This window comes from Drosophila persimilis, unplaced genomic scaffold (genome assembly GCF_003286085.1).
Source record: "Drosophila persimilis strain 14011-0111.01,24,50 unplaced genomic scaffold, DperRS2 tig00000000-arrow-pilon, whole genome shotgun sequence".
Classification (NCBI taxonomy): Eukaryota; Metazoa; Arthropoda; class Insecta; order Diptera; family Drosophilidae; genus Drosophila; species Drosophila persimilis.
This window is the reverse complement of record NW_020825288.1, coordinates 20,696,839-20,720,937: the sequence shown is the minus strand read 5'-3', so window position 1 is coordinate 20,720,937 and position 24,099 is coordinate 20,696,839. Positions and strand designations below refer to the sequence as shown.

Genomic DNA, 24,099 nt, shown 5'->3' with positions numbered 1-24,099 from the left:
TTTTTTTGTTTTTTGTGCGCAAATAATTGTATGAAAAAATTCATATATAAAATTCTACATTAAAGATTTAAAATTATTATTTATTTATTATTCTTATTATTTTTATATTATTATTATTTTTATTTATTTTTATTATTTATTATTCTTATTAGTTATTATTCTTATTATTTATGCATTATTATTATTATTGTTTTTATTATTATTATTATTTATTCATTATTATTATTATTTATTTATTTAAAATTATTATTCTTTGAAATTTTTTCCATTGATATTTTTATAGATTTTTCAAAAAGGCGGTTTGTAATTCTCCTCTAAATTCTATAAATTATTATAAATTATATTTTTGTTATTATTCTATTGTTCCAAATTCAATGGAATAAAATCAGGAATCTACTCTAAAATCTACTCCGAAATCCTGTATCTACTACCACTGTGCATGCCTGCGGGCATTGGTAGTGTGTGTTCCTTGAGCTCTACGCTTGGACTTCCTGAATGCCCCTCGCAGGGGAGGCCCTACTCCCTCGTTAGGCGAAACGCTACCCCTCCCTAGACGCCCCCCTTTTGCTGCACTTTGTGGCATTGTGGAGCGAAAACTTAAATCAAAAGGTGACTAAACGAGAATTTCCTTTTTAAATTAATAAACTCTCGAGCCGCCAGCCGTCAGGCTTGTTCGTTTTTGGCTTCGGTCATGGAACTTCCTTCAGTTCTTGCCTCAAAAAACTTATCCGCTAACTGCTGCCACTGCCACTGCCACTGGCAGTTGCCCCACTGGCCGCTGCACTCATAAATTCTGTGGACTTTTTGGTGGCAAAGTTTTTCCACGGCAAAAGTTTCACACTTTTTGGCGAAAAAAAAAAATGCAGTAAAAATCCATAAAACTTTAAATTTAAATATAAAAAAAAAACATACAAATTATATACACACATTTTTTGTTTGAGAAATCATTAAATGCAGATCTGCAGATAGTTTTTTTCTGGGCCAAAAACAGAAATCTCACCTGCAACGAGAGGGAAAGAGAGAGAGAGATAGGGGAATGATTATTTCATTATTTTTTAATTGTTTAATAAACTATTGATTTATAGGTAAATAATTAAGAACAAAACAATTTATGGCTCATAAAAATAAGGCAGAAATAAAAGTGATAAAAATAGGGCGGAAAAACGGGGAAAAATTGAAAGAAAATGAAGCAAAATTGGTGGGAAAAAAGAAGAAAATATTGAGAAAAAGTGAAGAAGAAATATATTAGGAAAATGGCTTCAAAATTAATTGGAACAGTGATTAAAAAAATATGGAAAATACCAGAAATAAAAGTGTAATAAAAGGCCGAAAAACTGGGGAAAAATAGTGCGAAAATAGAAGAAGAAAATGGAGAAAAAAATTAAAAAGAAATATATGAGGAAAATGGCTTAAAATTTAATTAGAAAAATACATCCCAAAAAGTGCCCAAAAAATCGACTCTATTCCGATAAAGGGAAGTCCTCTGAGTCCTCTGAGTCCTCTGAGTCCTCTGAGTCCTGCCTTATCTCAGACTCGTTATCACAGAAACCGAATGAGAAAACTGAATGTGAATGTTGTGAATGCCATGCATGAATGAATCCGAATCGACCGCCTAACTTCCTTGAAGAGAAGGAGGCCCTGCCACTGCCACTGGCCCTGCCACTGCCCTCTCGCGGGTAAATTGTCTGCCTCCGCTTTGGTGGCCGCCTTCGTTGATAAGGATATGCGGCGCTGCTGCGATAACAACCCAAGGGGTGAGGCACAAGCCAGAACGACAGAGAGCACTGAGCTTCCTTCCTGCCACCAACAGTGGCAGTGGCTTGCCAGCAGGCTTGTCTGCGTGCAACTGTGCAACTGCCACGCGCGCGTTTCGCATAGTTTCTAGTCGTAGTATGCCATTCGGCGCGAGGGGTGATGCGATGTCTGCTCGATATCTCATTTTTATAATTAAAACACTTGGTGGCACAGGACATGTGTGTGCCACTGCCTCTGTGTGGCATGTGCCTTTGGGGTTCTGTTCCGGGGGCAAAAGCATTCCATCCATCCGTCTGTGGCACATTCCATCGAAGCAAAAGGAAGCCTCCCGCTTGCCCTCGCCCTTAGCTCCTCCCTTGGCTCTTCCATCCCCTGCCACAGGGTGATATTTATCAGCTGCTTGGCAGCAGCAGCAGCAGCAGCAGCAGGAGGCGAGTGTGTGGTCTCTGTCCTGCTAACCCGTATCCTGGCCAACAATCTACTGCCAAGGGGATGCGCAGTAGGGGTTGCGAATGCTCTAGCGATTGTTTTGCCGATTGGGAAGTCGGAATTGAAAGCGATATCTTAGGCAATGGTCTAGAGCGGTGCTGCAGTAGGAAATGAAGGTTTCTTTGGGTTCCAAATGCATCTACAACCAAGAATTATGGCCTGGCAAAGCCAATCGAAGGCTATAACCATTGATATCTGATGGATTGATGGGGAAAATGAGGCTACAGAGGGTTCTAGGTCTTTTATGGGAGGTTTTAAAAGATATTTCCAGGAATATCTTATGGATTTTCGGGGACAATTAAAGAAATGGGGATCCTAAATAAATTCGAATAAATTTTTTGGTTTAGAAATTCCTAAAAAATGTACTTTAACCCCAAAAAAAAGATATTCATCATTTTCAACTGTTGAAAATAAATAAATTCAAAAGCAAATTTTTTGAATAATTTCCCAAAAAATCAACACAAAAGTTGCCTAGAAAATAGCCTGCCGGAAAGGACTCCCCCTCGGCCGCCTGACTGTTGGAAAAGTCACCGAAAAACTAGGCAAAGCGGAAGCCATAAATGAAATTAAAACAGAGGGAGAGAGAGAAAGAGAGAGAGAGAGAGAGGGTTCCTGGTTTTGGCCCTGGCCCTGGCAGTAGAAAGGACTCTCTGTCTGTCTCTAAGGACTTGAAAATTAGGGTCACTGGGTGTGTGTCACATTATCCGGGCGGCCCAAAAGCATTGCGTAACTCAAACAGGGAAAGAGATGGACAGAGGCAGATACAAAAAAAGAGAACCCAAAAAAATTAATTTTTGTTGCTGTTTTTTTTTTTCTTCATATTTCTTTCCACCATTTTTCAATGCGGCGCCCATTTTTTCGGGGTTTTTTCTTTTGGTGAAAAGTTTTTCCTGTTTTTTTTGTAGTATATATTTCTCTATATATATCGTGTATATATATTCCTATTCTTTGTTCCGACTTTTGTTGGTTTTTTATGTATATATTTTTGGTCGACTTTCCCGCTGTTTTTGGTCATTTTTTTTTTTTTGTACATATTACCACGCCATTTATCATTCTCCGCGGCCTTTTTTTTGGGGCAGTCATCTCTTTCTCTTTCCCACAGTTATTCTTCTATTTCACACACTTCCTCCTCTCCTTCCCCCTCTTTGCCACTCTTTCCCTCCTTTTATCTACAAATTTCCATATTTCTAACATTTTTTCGGCATTATTTTGGCTGGAATTTCGCAGGTAAATAAAAGAGACGACGACGACGACGACGCTGACGATTCTCATGCGGCTTTAATTTAATTTATTAAAAGAAACAATTCCTGGGCTTTTCCCTGATTTTCCTCCGCCCACCCCTCCCCCCCGCTGTGCGTGAGAGGCGTCACTTAGAGGAGGCCACTCCCCCCTGGAAAAAAAAAGGAAAACTAATGGAAAACTCTGCCAGTGAAAATGAAACCAAGGGGAAAATGCCTCGAGACTGCGTTTTGTTTTCGTGTTTCGGTTCTTGACATTTCCTGGTGCCCCACAGGCCCCCTCCTCGCCCCCCGCCCCCGCCCCGACCGCGACGGCTCCTTGATTCTGGCGCTGACTTTGAGTTCTGGTTGGGGGGGCTTCGGAGGGGTTCCTCTGCGTGTTTGCATTTGACACATTTAATTCCAATACTCCGCCTCCCCTCCTCCTTCTTTATTCCCTTTTCCCTCTTCCTTCTCCTTCCTTTTGCTTTATTTTTGCGCCTGACGCTGACATGATTTATGAATTATGCGACGAAACATGAAACGAACTTGAGTTCTTAATTTGGTAGAGACCTTTAAGCGCGACACTAAAGGGGTTTCTTGCGTCTTTGAAAGGCAAAAACCCCAAAAGAAAAATGAAGTTAGGATTTGAGATATGGTAAGATATGGTAAATCGCTTGATTACAAGAAAACTACGAGTGGAGGAAGGGGCAAGAGCGAAGGGAAACATTGAGCAACGAGAGTGCGAGATAGAATGGTATTTCATAGATATTTTATTGGTATTTATTTGGCATTTCTCAGACTTTTTATGCCTGGTTTTTGTCATTACTTTGTTGTTGTTTTTCTTTCAGCATTTTCTGGTTTTTTTAGTCAGTTTTATTGGTATTTTCTAGTACTTTTTGGTATATACAAGTATGTTCTAGTATTTGATAGGTATTTACCTAGAATTTGTTAGTATTTTCTAGTTTCTATTGGTATTTTATTTTATTTTTTTTGTGTTCTACTATATTATTGATATTTTTTATAATTATTGGCGTTCTAGTATTTTATAGATATTTTCTAGTATTTAATGTTTCCTATAATTTGTTGATATTTCTATTATTTTATTGATATTTTCAGTATTTCTTTGTATTTTCTAGTTTTTATTGGTGTTTCTTGTATTTAATTGATATTTTCTAGTATATTTTGTTATTCTAGTATTTTATTGTGTTGGTATTCTACTATTTTGTTGGTATTTTCTAGTAAATTTTGCTGTTCAAGTATTCCATTTATATTTTCTAGTATTTAATTCCAATTTTCCAGTATTTTTTAGTTATTTGTCTAGACTTTTTGTAGTTATTTTCGAGTATATTGTTGATATTTCAGTATTTCTTCGCATTTTCTAGTATTTACTGGTATTTTCTACTATTTTGTTGGTATTTACTAGTATCTATTTGAGTTCTAGTAGTTTTTTAATATTTTCTAGTATTTCGCTGTTATTTTCTAGTACTTTATTGGTATTTTTTCAGAATTTTATGGTTGTATCATAAAATACATCAAAATCTTCGTCATTCATAACAGATTCAATTGAGGTTCACTTGAACTAAGATTCTTAATGCTTTCTCGAGTATTATCTATATATATTCCACTATCTACAGAACAGGTAAACCCCACAGATTTCCCAATCAATCAAAGAGCATTTCCCCCTACATAAAATCTTCAAAATGTGCAACAAAAAGCGGTAAGAAATTCCTGCTTTCTGTCGCTTGAAATTTGCATTCAAATGAGTTATCTCTCATTCGCCTTCCCCAAAAGAATCTTCTTCCTTTATTGTGTCTCTCCCTCTCTCTATCTTCCATTCCTTTCTCCCAAAGTATCTGTATCTGTGGTTGATTATTCGCTGTGTTCTTTTCTGTCGCTGGACTGTCTGTCGTTCTGTCGCTGGAGCCATAAATCTTGTAATCATAATAATTTGTTTCAATGTTAATGCCTTCAAAATATCTGAAAACTCAATAAATAACAAAACTACATGTTCGTGTGTGCTGTTAATGTCATACCATGAGATACTTCATATATCATTCCGCCAAAAAAAAAAAACGAAAAAAAAAACGAGGCAAAAAACCTGCCATGCCACAGGTAAAGGTGACTCGTGTGCCTCCTTTTTGTACTTCATTCTGTTGATTTTTGTTGCATTTATTTTTTTTTTTTTCGGGGATTTACTTTAGTTGCAGCCAAAAGCAGAAAACCAGAAAGCCGAACAAATTAATCCAAAAATCAGCCAAAGAATCGAAGAATCGAAGAAAAAAAAAACTAAAGCAAATCTCTGTCTGTGGCTCCTCCTTTCTGCCTTGGAGCCCAATAACAACATCGACGACAAGTATCTACACGGTGAGGAGGGGAGGGGGGGGGGGGGGGGAGGGGTTACCGATGCCTCTCGAATGTTGAATAACTCAATTAATTTTGTGTCACCTGATTTATCACCTTCCCTGGCTCTCCCTCTGTCCCCCTCTCTGGCTTTTAATTTCAATTTTGCATTTAATTTTGTCTTTTTTTGCGCATTTTTTTATGGTAGGAAATACTGTAGGTGGTGCAGAGACGATCCCCACCCAAAGAGCCTTTCAAAATTGAGACATTTCGCATCGAGGGATCCCCTCCTCGCCGGCCTGAAACATGTTATTAACTTTAGTTCTTGTAATTTGCATATAGAAAAGGAAGGAGCCGAAGGAGCTGTTGCCTGCTTAACACTTCCTGCGACACAATGCCACAGAGAGCAGCCTCCGCCCAGGCCCAAATGGGGGGACACCAACAAGTTTTGCGATTACTTCTTTATAGAGATCGTTTCTCTTGGCTGGAAACTAGTTTCTCAATTAACGCAGGCGCACACTCCACTTGCAACTTGATTACAGATCGAACGATCCGAGGGGAGAGGGGAGAGGGGTTGGGGGCATCTGCATCTGCTGCAACATCCGTCCAATCCGTCAAGGCGTCGACTGGCGTACGCCCAGCGTTTCTTGTTTTTGCTTTTTTCTTTCTCCTGTGGCACGTCCATTGGCTCGACAGACACATCGGATGTGTGCGTCTTGTAGCGGGCAAAAGCGGCATATTTATGGCTCGGCCATGTTATGAATACACCCAAGAGACATTTCTCTTCTTCTCGCGCCACGCGAGAGACACACAGAGAAAAAGAGAAGCGAGTTGGGGCAAGCGATGGAGATGCTGCAACATGGAGACATTTTGGGAGCATTGCACTGAGAAAACCCAAAACGAAACGAAAAGGAAATATCTAAAAATAATCGAAGCAAAAAAAGGAGCAGCAGCCACAGGAGCGGGGGGTGGGGGTGGGGGGTGGTAGAGCCACAAGGTGTAGCCGCAGAGGGGGTGGAGTTTTTTCTCTCTCTCGATCAACCATAAATCTTGGCACCCAAAGCCATCCATCTATCTCGCTTCGTTCAGCGCCAACAAAATTTTTGTGTTGTTTTCTAAGGCAACATTTCAGAGATGTATCCCACAGATACAATATGTATCTATCTATCCATATACATATATATATATATATATATATATATCTGTCCCCCTGCTTTGACTCTTCTTTGCTTTTGTTTTTGCTACAATATTTCGAAAATAAAAACATTTTCTTTGCCTTCATTTTCTTCTTGATTTCTTGAATGTTTTCCTCTCTGGCTTTTGTTGTTTCTTTTTTGTGTGTGGAAAAGCAAAACACACGTGTTTTTAGTAGCATTTCCCACTAGATTTTCATTGAAAATTGTCGTTTTACTTGGGATTTTCTATACGATTTTGTTAACAAAATGATTTGGATTGTGTTTGAAGCTCTTTGTTTTTTTCAGTAAAATATCAGAAAATACTTAAGAAATACAAAGAAAACATTAATTAGATGTTAGTAAATCCCAATCAAATACCTAAAATAACAATAAAGTACTGACAAATACCAAGAAAGTACTGAAATAAGAAAAAACTAGAAATAACAATAAATAAATATACTACAAATACCAATAAAATAATAAAAACAGCAATAATATACTAAAAATACTAATACAATAATAAAAAATACGAATAAAATACTAAAGATGACTATAAAATACTAAAAAAATACCAATAAAATGTTAGAAGCATATCAATAAAATAGAGAATTGTAAACACAAATAATACTGTACGAATACCAATACCAATACCGGTACGAAATACCAATAAAATACTACAAATACCAATAAAATATGACAAATTCCAATAAAATACTAAAAATATACCGATAAACTGCTAAAAATACCAATAAAATACTAAAAGATAAAAAATTAAAAATTTAACTAAAAAATACGAATCAAATACTAACAAGGACGTAAAATGACATATAAAAACTAAAAATAATACTCAATAAATATTAAAAACACCAGTAATATACCAATAAATTACTAAAAAAAAAAAAAAACAATAAAATACTAAAAAAAACCAATAAGTACTACAAATTTACAAACTATGCTAAAAATATACTGAAATACTGAAAAATATACTAAAATACTGGGATATTGAATATTAAAAAACCACTCCCCAAAGAGTTTCTAGGAATAGAATAAAAACCAACCGATAATTGTTCCAATTTACTCGAAATAAACCCTCAAGTAATGCTTCAAATTATAGTTGCTCCAATCATATATCGAATATAGGTACATATGTATATCCGTACAACCAACGACTCAATTAACTCTTTCCTATATTGCCTCAGAGTCCCCTTAAGGGCGGACCCGCACACAGAAGTCAAGGCAGTCGTGGCCGCGGTCGTGCCACCGATTGATTTGCATGTAAATTGTCAAAGGAAGTGATAAACGATGGTCCCACAGACCACTGCCTGGCTGTCCCTTGACTGTCTGTCTGCTGGAGTCCATCAAGTATGGGGAGTTTTCCCTGGAAAATCTAATAAAAATATTGTTGTATCGCAACACTCGCGGGCACACACATAGAACCAGCAGCAGGCAGCAGGCAACAGCCAACAGCCACCGCATGACAGGCGACAGAGAAGATGACAAATTGTTGGGACAGGCAGAGAGTGACAGCAGAAGGCAGCAACAGCAACAAAAGTGGCAACAACTCTATGTGGCAAGTGCACTGCAATTAGTCAAAGTGCCACCAGCAACAACAACAACAACAATAGCTGTGTGGCAGTGGCAACAACAGTCAAGACATTTTGGCGTTAAAAAGTCATAAAAAAATTGCTATAAAAATTATGGAAAAAAGCAATAAAAAAAAACTGTGATAAAAAACCAAAGGGGGAGGCAGGGAGGCGGAAAGAGGTGTGGCGGGGTGGTGCGGGTTAATGCCAACACGTAGTGGCTACACGTGCAACCGTGCAACGTGCGACGTGCGTCAACCGGTGGCAATTATGAAGTCCAGCGCCGCCGACGGCAATTGGCAGCCAAAAAGAAAAACTCCAGACGAGAGACGAGAGACCAAGGAGCACTCGCAGCTCATTTTGCGGTCAGGTGTTTTGGGTCCGCCTTTTGGGCCGTCTTTGAATCAATAAACGCGATTAGAAAGCCGCCTGGAAAGCAGGCCTAGAACCGAGGGCGCTACGCCTTATCGTTGGCTGTGCATCGTCTGCATTCGCATTCGCATCCGCAATAAAAATCAAAAACCAAACACCGTTTTGCACCTCTGCGCATTTCAATTGGCAGGCAATTATGCAATTGGCCAAGAAACGACAGACTGCCGGCCAAAAGTGTCGCGTCGTCGTCGTCGTCTACGCTTCGATGGCAAAATGCTGATTGTATGCCACATCGTATGGGGCATGCGTGGGCCCCTCTGTCTGCCCGATGGCTGGCTGGATGGTCTGCTGCCTGCCTGCCTGCCTGCCTCCCTGCTGGCCAATGTCCAGAGATTATCAATGTTAATAAGGCAATAACAAATGGGTTTTCTTTTTGGTCCTCGCGCCTCGTCTGCTGGGCAGCCCAACTCTTTGCCTCCTATCGACCATCATCTAAATCATCTTTCTGTAAATGCAAAAGATTTGCTGAATGGCTGCCAAGAGATGGACATTTTTTTACAAGAGATTGCGGTTTTGTGGGGGATCCTCTTTGGGGAGGGGTCAAAAGAGATTCTTGAGAGATTTTCTGGTGATTCTATGAATATTCCAGGAAAATCCGTTTGAGTTTTAAAGAAGATTCGTAGGAGATTCAAAATCGATTTAATGGAGAATAAAACTGAGGAAGATCTTCGTTTTTTTTTTGCTATTTATTGGTATTTTGAGATATATTTTAAACTTTATTTGTATTCTCTGGTTTCTGGGGTTTCTGGTATTTTTTAGTATTTTCAGTATTTTACAGAGTATTTTATTGATATTTTATAGTATTTTATTAAGATTTTTTATGATCTTAAATGTATTTTACTCTTTTTAAGTATTTTAAAGGTATTTTTAGTATTTAACTAGTATTTTCTTAGTATTTTTTGGTTTTCTCTTGATCGTTTTATGTGTTTTATTGTTTGCAGGTATTTTCATGGTATTTTGTAGTATTTAAATGGTGTTTTTGTAGTATGTTTTGTTATTATATAGGTATTTCTGTGTTTTCTAATATATTATTGGTACTTTCTGGTATTTTATTGGTACTTTCTGGTATTTTGTTGATTTTCAATACAGTTTTATCCGCGAATCACCTCCCAATCCACACGCAACCCATAAAAATCAGACCATCTTCCAAATCCTTGGCTTCAATTTGCCTCAACATTCATTTTTCTTTCTGCCACTTTTAAAGCTCGTTTTGGAATCGCACTATCCACCCTTAGACGAAGGACGAAGGACCTCATAAAGCTTTCGACTCCGAAGGAAACCAATTTGTTCTGCCGTTTGATTTAAACGGTTTTATGGGCCGCCGTCCTGTTGTTTTCACTCCGATGTGTCTTTCGGGGTCTGTCTGTCGCTGCCACTGAGTCCTGCCTCTTGCCGACCACGACGCGCCCTTAAGTATGCCACTCACACAGGGGGCAAGCACCCCACCACTCACCACCCACCCCTGCCACAGCCACTGCCACTGCCACGGCCACAGACTGCCTTGCCACTTGGGAGTTTGGCAAATTTGCAGCATATGCAATAGATGATAAGGACAAGGCACAAAGGACAAAGGACACAATTCGGTTTTCGCAAGACATTTGGTCAGAATTCAAATTCGGTTTCGGTTTCGGGCTCTGGGCTTCGGTCGCTAATCCCCCGCTACTCACCCCGGGCCAGCACCCCCGGTAGACACTCCAACCCCAACCCCAACCCTCAACCCACTTCAATCACTATCCTCAGACCGCTCTCCATCCACTCCTTCAGCCACCAATTTTAAGGGGTGCAAATGGCAGCCGTAACGCTTTAATCTGTTTTAAATTATTTTCCGTTTTTCAGAAATTCTGACCTTTAGGCATAGGGGATTATATGGAGGGGGGAGGATAGCAAAAGGAGGAATATATACGACAAATTATACCATAGAAAAGTATGATATAGAAAGGGGTAGACGTTAAGCTATGGATCTTTCGTTTCTTATGTGTTTTGGGAGCTGAAAACCAATGCTGAAGTGGGAAAACAAGGGTATACGATGTTAAAGGCTATAAAATCCTATAAAATGGTTAAAGATTGCCAAAAAAAGAAAGGATATACCTATAGGTAGGTTACGACTACAGGTTTTTAGTAAATTTTGTAGAATTATGGTATTTTTTCGGTTTAGGAAGAAGTTTTTAAGAGACAAAATCTCTTTCCTTAGGATAAAGCGTAGATGCCTTTATTTGTAGTATTTTTTTTTTTTAACGAATCAGGATATTCCCTATATAGAAGATGAAATCGATTGATTTCCCATTTAAAAGTAAATCACATTATTTTCAGTATTTTTTGGAATAGTTCTGATATTCTCTATATAGTATGTTATGGTATTATTCATTAAAAATAATACGTTTAGTATTTTTTGGTATTTTATTGGAATAGTTCTAGTATTCCCTATAGGGTATGTGGTGGTATTTCCATTGGTTTTTGGCTACCTGCATGCATAATTATGGCATCGGGAGCATCTGTTTCCTACGGACACATTTCATAATCCCCAAACGACACTCCATCTCCCTCTCTCAAACCCTAACTACTGCCATCTCCCTCACACTCACCCTAAGCAAGATCCCAGATCCCAAATTTTTTTTGGTTGCGTTGCCAGGGCAACGCTTGCTTTTGGGCATCAAGATTAATTTTAGACGAGAGAAAGAGAGAGAGAGAGAGAAAAAAGGGAAGAAGAGTGGGGGGCCAGGGGGAGCCAGGGGTAGGGCAAAAAAGAAGGAAAGAAATAAGTCAAAATGATTAATGGTCTTTAATTTTGTTGTTGTTCCTCAGTGCCGCTCCTCTGGCACTCCTCTGCCCCTCCCCCGCTCTCCGCTCACCGCTCACCGCTCTCTCTCCTTCTCCATTCCCTTTTGCACATTGCCTTTGTATTGGTGTTCTTTTTTTTCGGCAATCTCTTGCACCCCCGCCTTTTCTTTTGGGATCTGGGTTTCTGGGATCTTTCGTTTTTTTTTTTCGTATATTTTTCGGGTCTATCCGAAAGAAATAGTTTCCGAAAAGGTTAATGCATCATTTTTTCGTTCGTTTGTTGTTGTTTTCTTTTTTTTCTTTCAACCATCTTTGATGGCCCCGTATCGCTGTCCCTTTCTAGCCAGCTGTAGGGCATCCTCCCTCTCTCTCGCTCTCGCTCGCTCTCTCTCTTGATCCCATCCCTTTTTCTTGCATCCCTCTCTGCCTTGAGCCACGGCCATGCTGGTTTTTTGTTTTTTTTTGTTTGGAAATGGGATTATGGCTGCCACACTCTGCCTGCCACTGCGATTACGATTGCCGTTGCCGCCACCTTTTGATGCTGATTGCCGCCTGGTGGCAGGGGATGGAATGTGGTGCACGGTGCATGGCGTCTGTCTCTGCTCGCCTTTTGGGGGAAGATAGATCATGGAATGCAGCTTGAGATAGGGATAGGATGTGCTGTAAGGAATAGATATGGGATAGGGAATAGGGATCGGAATAGGAATAGGACCTGTAATCTGTGGCATTGAAAGTCCTTAATTTAATAGTTTTTTATGTTGGTTTGACCCGAGTTTGCTTTGATACGTTTATGGTAGCTATTGGTAGCTTTAGAATTATTATTTTGTTTTGTTTTTTTGTTGTAAGGATAATTTCCGTTATTTTAATGGCTTTTTAATGGACCTCTTTTAAGTACTTATTTTGTATTTATTTTAATTTATTTTAAATAATATTTTCTGGTATTTAAATCGTATTTTCCGTTATTTGTATGGACCATAACATATAATTTAAAATAAAATAAAATAAACACAGAATTAATACGAGTCATTAATTCTGTGTTTATTTTATTTTATTTTAAATTATATTTTCTGGTATCTTAATCGTATTTTCTGGGATTTTGGTGGACTTTTTATTAGTAATTGTTTATATATTTTATTATTCTTAGTATTATTACTTATTATTAGTAGTTTTATATATTTTAATGGATGTTTTCAAGTGTTTTAATGGCATTTTCTTGTATATTAATAGAGTTTTTGAATATTAATTTAGTATTTATATTATTTTATCATTTATTCATTTTTTTTTTATTTTTCTTTATTATATTGGTATTTTTATATATTTTATTAGTATTTTTTTTGAAAATTTTGTTAATACTTTTGCATAATTCTAGTCAATTTGTGTTTGGTAATTTATTAGTATTTTTATTGTATTTTATAAGACTATTTCTGGTGTTTTTAAATATTACTAAAGATAAAGATTAATATTTCTCTGGTCCTTTATTAGTATTTTATTATTTTTTGGTTGTATATATGGGGAAATATTTTTATAATTATTTTCCAAATATTTATTAATAATTTACAATTATTTTTGGTTTTTTTCATTGAAAGAATCTTCTTCCTGTGTCTGTCTCTCATTTCATTGCCATTTCTGCAAATATCTCTACCCCACATCTCTCTTTTATTGGGCCAAAAACGAGAGCAGGTCAAAAGTGTCCGCAAAAAAACAGATTTTGATGGCAAACACACGATTTTCATATGCACACACTCCGTAATCGTACTCGTACTCGGATGTACTCGTACTCCTCTTTCCATCCAACCATCCGTCCATTCAGTATATTTCATTCCAGTTAACTCTTTCCTAAGGTCTGTATTTCTTTTTGTTGTTGTTGGGTTTTTTGCTTCTTTTGCCTTTTTAATTGTGAAATTTCCACGAAATTTTTGCGACGATGCGACTTTCGAGTGAGTTGATTCGTGTTTTTTGAGGCTGACACGATTCCTCCGCCGCAAAGCCCAAAGAAAGAAACCAACGTGGAGCTATATCTGTATCTGTATCTGTATCTGTATCAGTGTGTATCTGGGTATCTGTGTGGGTCCAAGACCACGCGGTGGGGGTTGGGGTTGCGGGTTGCGGGGTTAGGGGGTTTGTTGGGTCAGTGAGCAATCCGTAGCCGCAGCCCAGCCGCAGCCGCATTTGTGTCATTTTGCGACAACTTTGACATGTGTGACATTGTTTTTTTTTCTCCTTCGTTTCGTTTCGTCTCAAACTCTTTTTCGCTTCTACTTTTTTTTTCGTATCTTTTGGTTTTTGCAACATTTTCGTGTAGTTTTTTCGTCGAGTTTTTATTTCATGTAGGTTTTTGTGGTTTTTGTTGTTTGTCTGCGACTTGCCCCACGGCTAACTTAGTTTAGATACATAGATATGGATTACATTTGTATGGGTAGATGTGTACTATATATGTATCTGTATCTACAGATGTGTGTTGTATTTGCGGCTGGACTTTGCTTGCTTTGTTTGCTTGAAATTTGCCGCCTCAGGTTTTTTTTTGGAAGAACATTTGTTCGCCGTTCTGTTTCTTGCGTTTCAAGCCCCTTTGAAAAAGGGTAATACGATTTTGATTAGAACTTTATAGAGCACAAAATAAAGTAGCTTTTATTCCCTTAAAAAAATATATTAATATGCTTGATCGGACAGAACATTAGATACTATATGGTTTTTATTTAGCTGTTTGAAATCGTAATTTTATTTTGTTAATATTTTCATAAAACTTTCTACAAAAAGGACTATTAATATTTATTTATAACGGCATTTTGTATATATTACTATCAGTATTTCTTTTGGTATTTTCAGGTTAACTTTTTTTATATTCATACTCAAATTTTCTGGGTATTATTTTTTGTATTTTATGGGTATTCTTTTTGCTATTTCTTTTGGTATTTTCTAGTTATCCTTTTTTATATTTATATTCGAATTTTCTGGGAATTTTCTTTTCTATTTACAGTGGTATTTTAAGACTATTCTTTTTGGTATTTAAATGGTATAGTCTTGTTATTTTTTTTTCAAATTTATATGGGTATTTTCTTGATATTCTTTTTGGTGTTTATATTGGTATTTTCTGGTGTTTATATTTATTATTTATATAGGTATTTAATGGGTATTATTTTTAGTATTTTCTACGTGTTCTTTTGTATATTCTGGGTATTATTTTGTTTGTATTTATATTGGTATTTTATGGGCTTTCTTTTTGGTATTCTATGGGTACTAATTTCGTGTATTCATATTAGTATTTAATTGGTATTCTTTTGTTATTTTTATTGGTATTTTCTGGGTATTATATTAGGTATTTCTTAATTTTGGTATTTTAAAAGCAGTATTTTTGTGGTATTTTATTCTTATTCAAATGCCGGCCAAAAAAAGTCCCTCAAATTGGTAATCTCCTCCTTCCTCCATCCATCCACAGCTCCTCGATCATGAGGAGCTCACCCACTGGATTCCCTTTTTCTTAACCGATTTTCCTGCATGGCCCTTCCTGCATGCTTCTCCTGCCTTTCCTCTCTCTCTCTCTGCCGCTGCCGCTGCTGCAACCGTGAGAATTGTTCCAATGCCGCATGTGTGTCGTCGTTTGTCGTCCTGTCGCCTCCATAAATCACATTCACTTCCAATATTTTCACAAACACATCACAATGGGGAGAAAATTTCATGATTTATTTGTGCGAAGAAGTCAATAAGTCATAAAAAAATCCAAATAAATCTTGATTTTGTTCGCCTCGACTCGACTGCTGCTCTGCGAGTGGTAGATGCAATTGGTACATTAGAAATGGCCCGAAATATTCTCTATAAAGAAGTCCACGCGTGTCTCAAACATATGTGGCGGCATTTGCATATTGCAACGGCAGCAGCGGGTGGCAGCGGCAGGGCGGCGGCGGGACGGCGGGACGGCGCCGTGTTGTCCAAACAAAAATATGACAAAAATATGGAATATGGATTTCCATTGCTCTCTTTTTTAAGTACGCAAAACAATTAGACATGCTCTGGATTTGAGTCCCGCTATTTGTATCTTTTGGGAACCGGATCTGTGGATCTGCATCTGCTGGCTGTGTGTTCTTTCGGCGGTCCCGAGGCTGGAATTTCAAACGTTTAAGGCCGCGTTTCACAGACGATGCACGATCGGGCTTCGAAGTGGAACAAAATCCCACAAGAAATGCCCCAAAAAAACCAAGAAAAACCCCCCAAAGATGGATCTTTCTTATAAAAGCTTTGGTTCGGAAGTATTTGTGGCTACTAGCCATCTCCAGAGCTCTTATTCTCCCCGTTTAGAACGTTAATCCCTGAAAATCTTGCCAGGAAAAATAACCTGCTTCCCATGCGATGTATCTGCATCTGTGGCATCTCTGGCCTTCCTTTAATCCTTAAACCCTGCCCCAAACAATGCACCAAGAAAATCTAAACATTGCAATCCCAAAGATTTTGATTTATACGAATATCCAAAGCACAAGACAAACCCCACACAAAAATGGAATTTGATTTATTACGAAATTTCGATTTTCAATGAAAGTAAAAGATCGAAAGGAAAGACGAAAGAGAGACAGAGAGGAAGAGAGAGAGGGAGAGAGAAGTAGCCCAAAGGATGCATAGAATTGCAGTCGTTCTTTTCCAGATCATCGACGGCGCGACAACAATGCCAGATCATAAATAATAATTTAAGAGAAGAAGAAAAAAAAGTCGAAGGAGGGGCAGCCGGCAGCAGGCAGGGGCATGCCTCTAAACTGTAAAAACAGGTAACCTTCAGAGAGATTCGGGTCTCTTAGCCTCGAAAGAAGCCAAAAGTCATGTAGATGCAGCCAGAGAGGCGAGCGAAGAGCGCAGCAAATTGCCACAAAAACCGAAGGACGCATATTAATTTTTATGACCATTGCATAATCAAAAAAAAAAAGGAGGCAGAGAAGAGGCAGGAGGCCAGGACCTTCCGCCTTGCAGGTGACTTCCTAATGGCCCTTTAATCCCAATTTTTGGTTGGGAAATTCTCCCTCATTTATGACTCGCAAGTGACAAAAAGGCAAAGAAATCATAAAAATCAGCAGCAGGTCAACAGGTCAGATTTTTGCCTTGCACTTTCATTTACCCAAGAATTTTCCTTTTGTTGTTGCATTTTCAAGGACATTTTGGGCATTAAAAAATTGACTTTTCCTTGAGCAAAATTCGGTGTCTTTAAGGTAGATTTTTGGCAAATGGTTTTCAGATATTTTTGGGCATAAATATGACAGGATTTTTAGGTAAAATTTTACAGAGTTTAAGGTAAATTTTTACAACGATTTTTAGGCATAGTTTAAGGTAAATTTTCTGCCATTTTTTCTGTAGCTTAAGGCAGATTTTTGGCTTTGATTTTGGGTAGTTTTGAGTCGATTTTTTGGCGTAGTTTCGCAGTTTTTTTTTGCCTTAATTTTAGGTAGTTTTTCGTTAGTTTTTCTCTGCCTTTCAATTTGTTTTCATTCGCGTTTTTGTGTGTGTTGCTTTCTCTTTCTGCTGCTGCTGGATTTTTCTGTTTTTGTTTTTTGTTGGGCTGAAAATGTTCTGTAAATATTTTTGGGTTGTGTTTCGAGGAGTTCTCTCTCGTTTTTTTTTTTTTTTTTGGTGAGTTTTTTGCGTTTCGTTGTCGCTTGGGTATCTCTTTGCCATAAATCATTGTCACCCGCTTCGCCTCGGTTCGTTTCGGGGCGCAATGTCACTGCGAGGCGCTGCGGCAGGAGCTTCCCCGCTGGGCGACTGGGGGCCTCTCGTAGCGGTGCCTCGTAGCTCCCTCTAGAGCTGTGCGCCCTGCATAGGCCCTGCCTCTCAATCCTTGGCCCCGGGATACACCCATTTCAACTTCATTTTCGACTGGAAAGCCCCCCCTCTGCACAGCCCTGCACAGCCCCGCACAGTGCCTGCAAATAGTACGAGTGCTGAAAGCCAGAATTGCATTTTGCTGCAGTAACAACAAACCCTTTTTGGGGTCTAGTATTTTTCTCGGAATATAGAAGGTCCTTTTTTATTGCTGCAGAAACCACAATAACAAAAACAAAAACAACTACAACAAGTGGGAGAGCCCTACAAATATTGGTGATTTTTTATGCAACAAAATGGATAAAATGTTGGCAGTTTTATGTCTTTTTTATTTTAGTAAAAATATTTTCCTAATTTTTTAATTATTATTTTTAACATTTCAAGTACCAAACGAAGTAATAAAATAAAATAAAATAAATTTCTAATTTTTTAAAATCATTTCCTTGAGTTTTACTAAATATTTGAATCATTTTTAAAACCTATAAATTTATTTTGAATTTTTTTTATATTTGAAAAATGTTGTGTACTGTTTTTAGTACTTTTATAAATTGTTTGTAGTTTATTATATTTTAACCATTTGTTTTTAATATCAAAACATTTTATTACTCAATTTTTTAATCATTTTAAAAATGTATTCATTTATTTTTTTATATTTTGAAATTTGTTTTTATGTTTTTAATCTTATTTGTCATTTTACTCAATATTTTAATCATTTTAAAAACCCTATCAATTAATTTTGAAAATTGTTTTTTGTTATTTTATTTATTTATTGATGCATTTTAAAAATTGTTTGTATTTTATTATATTCTTTACCATTTGTTTTTAATATCAAAACATTTTTTACTCAATATTTAAATCATTTTAAATACCTATCAATTTAATTTCTAATTTATCTATATTTTTTAAAAATGTTGTTTATGTTTTAGATCCTATTTCTTGCTTTATTTGCATTCCACATTTTTTTTTAAATAGTTTTTATTTTACTATATTTTTATCATTACTTTTCTATTGAAATTGAATTCCCAACATTTTTGTGCTCAATATTTTAATCATTTAAAAAATATAAGCAAAAAATGTAAGATAAATACAATTCGAAGCTAATTTTAGCACAAAAGAAGTACATAGGTCCCAGTGGTCCCTCCAATGAAACGATAAAGAAAACTCCATTCGGCCATTTCCGTCGGGGCTTATCAAAGTCCACTCCCCCAATCCCCAGGGGCAGAGGGAGACAGAGAGAGAGAGCGAGAGAGACCCTGCAACGCCCTCAAACCGCAAGCAAATCCCGAGATGAAGCCATTTTTTACCAACAAATAAAACACAAAAACTAAACTGATTTCATTTAAAAATAATACCGTTTCTGTGCCGCCTTTTGTTTCGTTTGTGTGAAGTTTTTGGAGATTTTGTTGGATTTCTGTTTGGGTTTTGTTGTTGTTGTTTTTCTGTGCATATGATTAATTAGCCATCGTTTTGGTCGTTTCGTTTGTGTCGCCATCCATCAATAGAGGGATTTTATAATATTTTAATTTCAAATCCCCGAAACCCCAAACAAAACAAGTTTTCTTTCATTGTCTCCAAAGGTTGTTTTTTTTTTTTTTTTATTAACAACAATTTCGTTTATTTTGTTGCTGAGTTTTTGGTTTTGTTTTTTCGAATGAGGAGGCTCTGGCTTTGGCTCTGACTCTGATTAATGTTTTTACAAAAGACTTGTCGCCGCAATATAAATCTTTTTTTAAGGTGTGTGTTAGCCCTGAAGTGCGAAGTTGATTAAAAGTTGAATTGAGATGAAAAATGGTGGAGAGAAAATTCAACAAAAATGTGGAAAAATGTTAGGAAATAAATTGTGCATTATTTTGGGGCCATTTCTCTGGTGTTTCGTAAATGTTTAGGGGTTTTGAAAGCAATGAAACATATATGATAAATCATATTTCTATTATTAATATTAGGTTGAATTTTCCACTATTAAAATTAAAGAAAATATAAGGGTAAATAGTGAAATATTATATTAAAAATTGGGTTTAAAAAAATTGAGATACTAGTAGATGATTTTTCCAAGTATTATTCAAAATATTTGCAATTTAAATTAAAAGAAAATAATATGGAAATAAATAGAAAAAAAATATAAAAATATATGCGGAAAAATATACAAATTGCAGAAAAAATATGCTTTAGCGCTTTTATAAAATATTTTTCTATAGATAAATACTGAAAAATGGGTTCAAAAAATGGAGATAAAAGTATATGAATTTTTAAAGGAATATTCAAAACATTTGCAATTTAAATTGAAAAAAAATATATAGAAATAAATAGACAGAAATATAGAACAATTTTTAGAAAAATATACAAATTGCAGAAAAAATATGCTACAGCGCTTTTATAGAATATTTTTCTATATTTTATATATTTCTCTAAATATTTATATATTTTTTAGAGAGGAAAATACCTTAAAAACCATCTAAAATAGACTTTAAACCCTATTTGAAGCTAAAAAAAACTTTGATAAATGTAAAGAAACTCGTATTAAAAACTTTGGAGCATCCATGATGGGATTATACATAGATCTCTAGACCCCTAGATACATACATATTTCCCATAATAATATAAAATGTAACCCACTGTATGCATCGAATGTCTGCCCTTTTTTTGGGCCCATAAATCACGGCAAAAAGTTTTCTGCATTGCAAAACAAAAACAAAAACAGACACAAAAACAAAAACACAGAGAAAACGTAGAGTGGAGAGGAGTTTATGATTTTGTCAGCTGTGTAACATTTCCAGCTGATTAAATCGATTGAATTATGAGTAAATAATACCGACAATCGATGGGATTTGATAAGAGATGGGGAAATGAAATGGGGAAAATATACAGAGGGAAAAATGGGGGGAAAATGAAGAGAAAATGTCTACAAATATGGGGTAAATGCAAAGGGAAAATGTGGAAATGTGTCAACAAATAAAATTGCACAAAAAATTGCATTAAAAAATGGAAAAATATTTAAATTTACGCGCAAGTGCAATGAGAGAAAGGGGAAAATATAGAGAAAATGAGAAGCAGAGAGAGAGATATAGCGAGGGGTTAAGTGGCAGACGCCACACGAGGAGGAGAGTGCGACAAATATGCAAAAGGCCACCAGACAGACGACCGTCCGACCCGAACCGACAACTGGGACAACACCAACAACAAGGACGGAGGACGCAGGACGAAGGACATAGGACAACTGCAACGCAATGGCCGCATAAATTTTCTATGCGAACCCAAAATCCTAGCAAAGGACTGGGCTGTATCTATGTGTGTGTGTGTGTGTGTGTGTTCCATTCGGTGGGAAGTGAAAACTATGTTGCCCAGGATATGTGCAATAATTCACAAAAGCAGGAGAGAAATTCCAAGTTCAAAGCGGCCATTACTCGTGCGGTCGGTCGGTCGGTCGTAGGGGCCGCCGCCCTGCAACTCCGCCGTTGCTCCTTCTGCAGCTTCAAACTTCTCTAAAAATGTGTTGGAGGGTGGAGGGGGGTGGGGGGCCTTCTAGGCCCTCCAAATGGGCGTTAAAATTTATGCAAATGGCTAATAAGCCTGTCAACAGTTGCTGCAGCAATTTTGTTGCACAGCAAATGAGTGATGGACCTGGACCCTGGACCCTGGACCCTGGACCCTGTATCCCCAAAATGAAAAACAACTTTTTGAATTATGAAGTGTTGAATCTCTCTCTCTCGCTCTCGCCCGAGTTCTGGCAAAAGTTATAGCTTCCATTTTACACTTAGAAAAAACTTTTGGGTTGAAGAAAGTTCGAAAATATTTGATGGAAATTCAAATATATTTTAGAGAGCAAACAACAAAATCTATATATTTTATTCCAAGTTTCTTTGTATTATAATATTTATATGAAATATTAAAAAGGAACTCTGCCTTGAAGAACCTTCTTAAGGAGATAGAAAAAACATAAAAAACTATTTCTGAAGAGAGATTTCTTTTTTAAGTTCTTTTTGGAACCATTTCTTGATAGATTTATAGTATCTTTCTAGAACAACTTTCAAACGGGCTCTCTAAACCTATATTTCTCCTATAAACTCTAGAGATTTTCTTTAATTTTCGGTTTATATGAAATACTTAGAAGAACTATGTTTTTCTTTGAAAGAAATCCCATAAGAAACTTGTATAGAAGAAGAAAACTTTGTTTTTTATGGATTTGTTTATATAAGATTACAATTTCTTGACAAACTAGGGATATTATTAGGCAATTTCTTATATGATCGGTGACTTTTATGTTCCAAATCATAGCTTAGATATTTCATGGCAATTTCTCATAGAAAAGACCTTTGCTTTATATCAAAATTATATATTAAAATTTGTATATAATTTATAACATATTTAAGGAATTATTCAAGAACCTTTTCCTATAGGCAACATAGAAAAAGATACTTAGATACAACAGAATATACCCCAAATCCCTTTAGACAGCTCTTTCTCAAACCCCATTTCTTTCAGTGAACCTTTAACCCACATCTAGACCATAAATTAACCCAAGTGTTGCTCCGTTTCCCCCCCTTAGGAAAATTGAATGCCTAAGACCCAGTCGCTTACCTTTTAAATCCAATAATGTGTGTGACTGACTCTTATCCTTGGAATCCTGGGGTCTCAATGTTTTAGCCCCCCAACTTTTTTGCACGTGCCAGAAAAACACTTTTTGTTGCGGCAGAAAACTTTTGCTCTTCTTTTGTATTTGACTTTTTTTTTGGTTGTCTTTTTTATTATTATTTTTGTAAGTGTGTAAATATTGCTCGTGGACTAGAAAATGTTGAAAGTTTTTCAAGTTTTCAGGCTGGAGGATTATACGATATAATATATATATATATATTTTATATGGTAAAAACACTTAGATTTTAGGGATTTTTAGGGATTTCTTTTTCTTTTTGGCTTTGGATTTTGCACAACAAATCGGTAATCCCTATATGGATATATCTTCTATGTTTTCTGGGTTTTGGGATATTGCACAAATCGAGGATTGAGGCAGCACCGGAGACACCGGCTCGACACGACCTTTTCGAAAAAATTGCGCGCGCGAAATTTTTCTTATGGGAATTTTGTCCTCTTCCTCTCTGTTTTTGTAGTATCTTTGCCGGACAAGGTCCTCGGAGCGACTGACGACAGGAGGCGGGCAATAATGGCTTTTTTTGTCTGGCTTTTATGATAATTTTCGATAGGTTTTATATCGGTTTTATGATCTGTCAATTGGAGAACCGTTGGACGTTGGACGTTGCACGTTGCACGGTGGAGTGGACGGTGGAGGCGTGGCGTGTGGTGTAACAACCGCGACGACCGTAGGCGACCGAATAGTCGCTAGTTCTTCTGTTGAGAGACCCCAAAAAGTGTTTGATGCGTAGTTTTTTGTGGGATACTGTGCAAGTAGAGGGCGGCGGTAGGTCCCGATCCCGGTGTCCCTCCCCTCTCTTTCTCACGCACGCACGCACGCACCGACGGACACACACACACACACGCACACACGCACGAGAGCAAACACGAGGCGGGCAGCTAAAAGACGTAACGTAACGGGGTAAGAAACGGTAACGGGTAACACGTCGTGTGGATACCACCGTCGAGTGCTTTTTTGATGTTGATTTCTTTACGAGTTTGATAGAACTAAACCCATAAAGCATTCAATTCGTAGCATATAGCTCTCCTCTGCCATTCGGCATGTGAAAATCCTTATTAATCCAGAACGTGTGCGCCAGCGTCAGCGCCAGCGCCGGCCGCAGCCGCAGCAGCAGCAGCAAACGGCACGCTGGCAGCGGAGTATATAAATAATCTTATAAGAAACTCGTGTGAGCGCACCCGGGCAGCGGCCAAAGAGAGCGATTTTATTTATGTGACTGCGCTGCCTCGTCCTCGGCCACAGTCAACGTCGCCGTCGCCGTTGCCGTCGCACCATAAAGCATTTGGAAGAGCAGCACAAGAAAAAAAAAAGCTGCACTCTCTCTGCCTCTCAGAGAGCAGCAGAGTGAGTTATGCTGCCGAGCGCTCTCTGCGTAATTCAGAGAGTCGTTGGTCGATTTTCGCATTCGACAGCTTTTGCGGTACTTTCGTGAGGAGAGTGGACTCGCAAGTGCAGGGTGCGCACTGGTACACAGTAAATAGTGGACCAGGGGAAATAATACGATCAGAAATGCATCGGCCACTACGCAGAAATCTTGAGCAAACACTAAACAAGCGTCCAAGGCGCTCTCAAGAAGTGGCAAAATTCCGCTATTAATGCATTAATAGCATCAATGATGTTTTCTGTCTGATGTCTCTTGTCTTTTTACGTTTGACAAGTTAATTATGCTCTAACGGGATTTATTGGTGAATTCTGATATGTTTTTTATTTAGTTTTTATTTCTAAAGTAGATTTTGGGTAATATAACGTTTAAATAATCGAAAGAGTGTTTTATTGAAAGAAAAAGTGCGTGCCATAATTTCTTCCACTTTGCCGCCGGCAGAAACAATCATGGCCGTGCATTTACCGTACAGATAGATCTCTGGGAAACAGAAAGCAGAACA

General features: G+C 37.4%; 1 protein-coding gene across 1 annotated transcript in view; it reads right to left on the bottom strand.

Moving 5' to 3' along the window:
• Positions 1-22,242, bottom strand: part of LOC6591505 (homeotic protein antennapedia) — a 132,850-nt gene extending 110,608 nt beyond the window's left edge. The window contains exon 1 of the mRNA XM_002016919.2: positions 22,147-22,242. The gene's annotated coding sequence lies outside the window, so the exon portion shown is untranslated. The remainder of the gene's footprint in view (positions 1-22,146) is intronic.
• Positions 22,243-24,099: the final 1,857 nt, after the last annotated feature.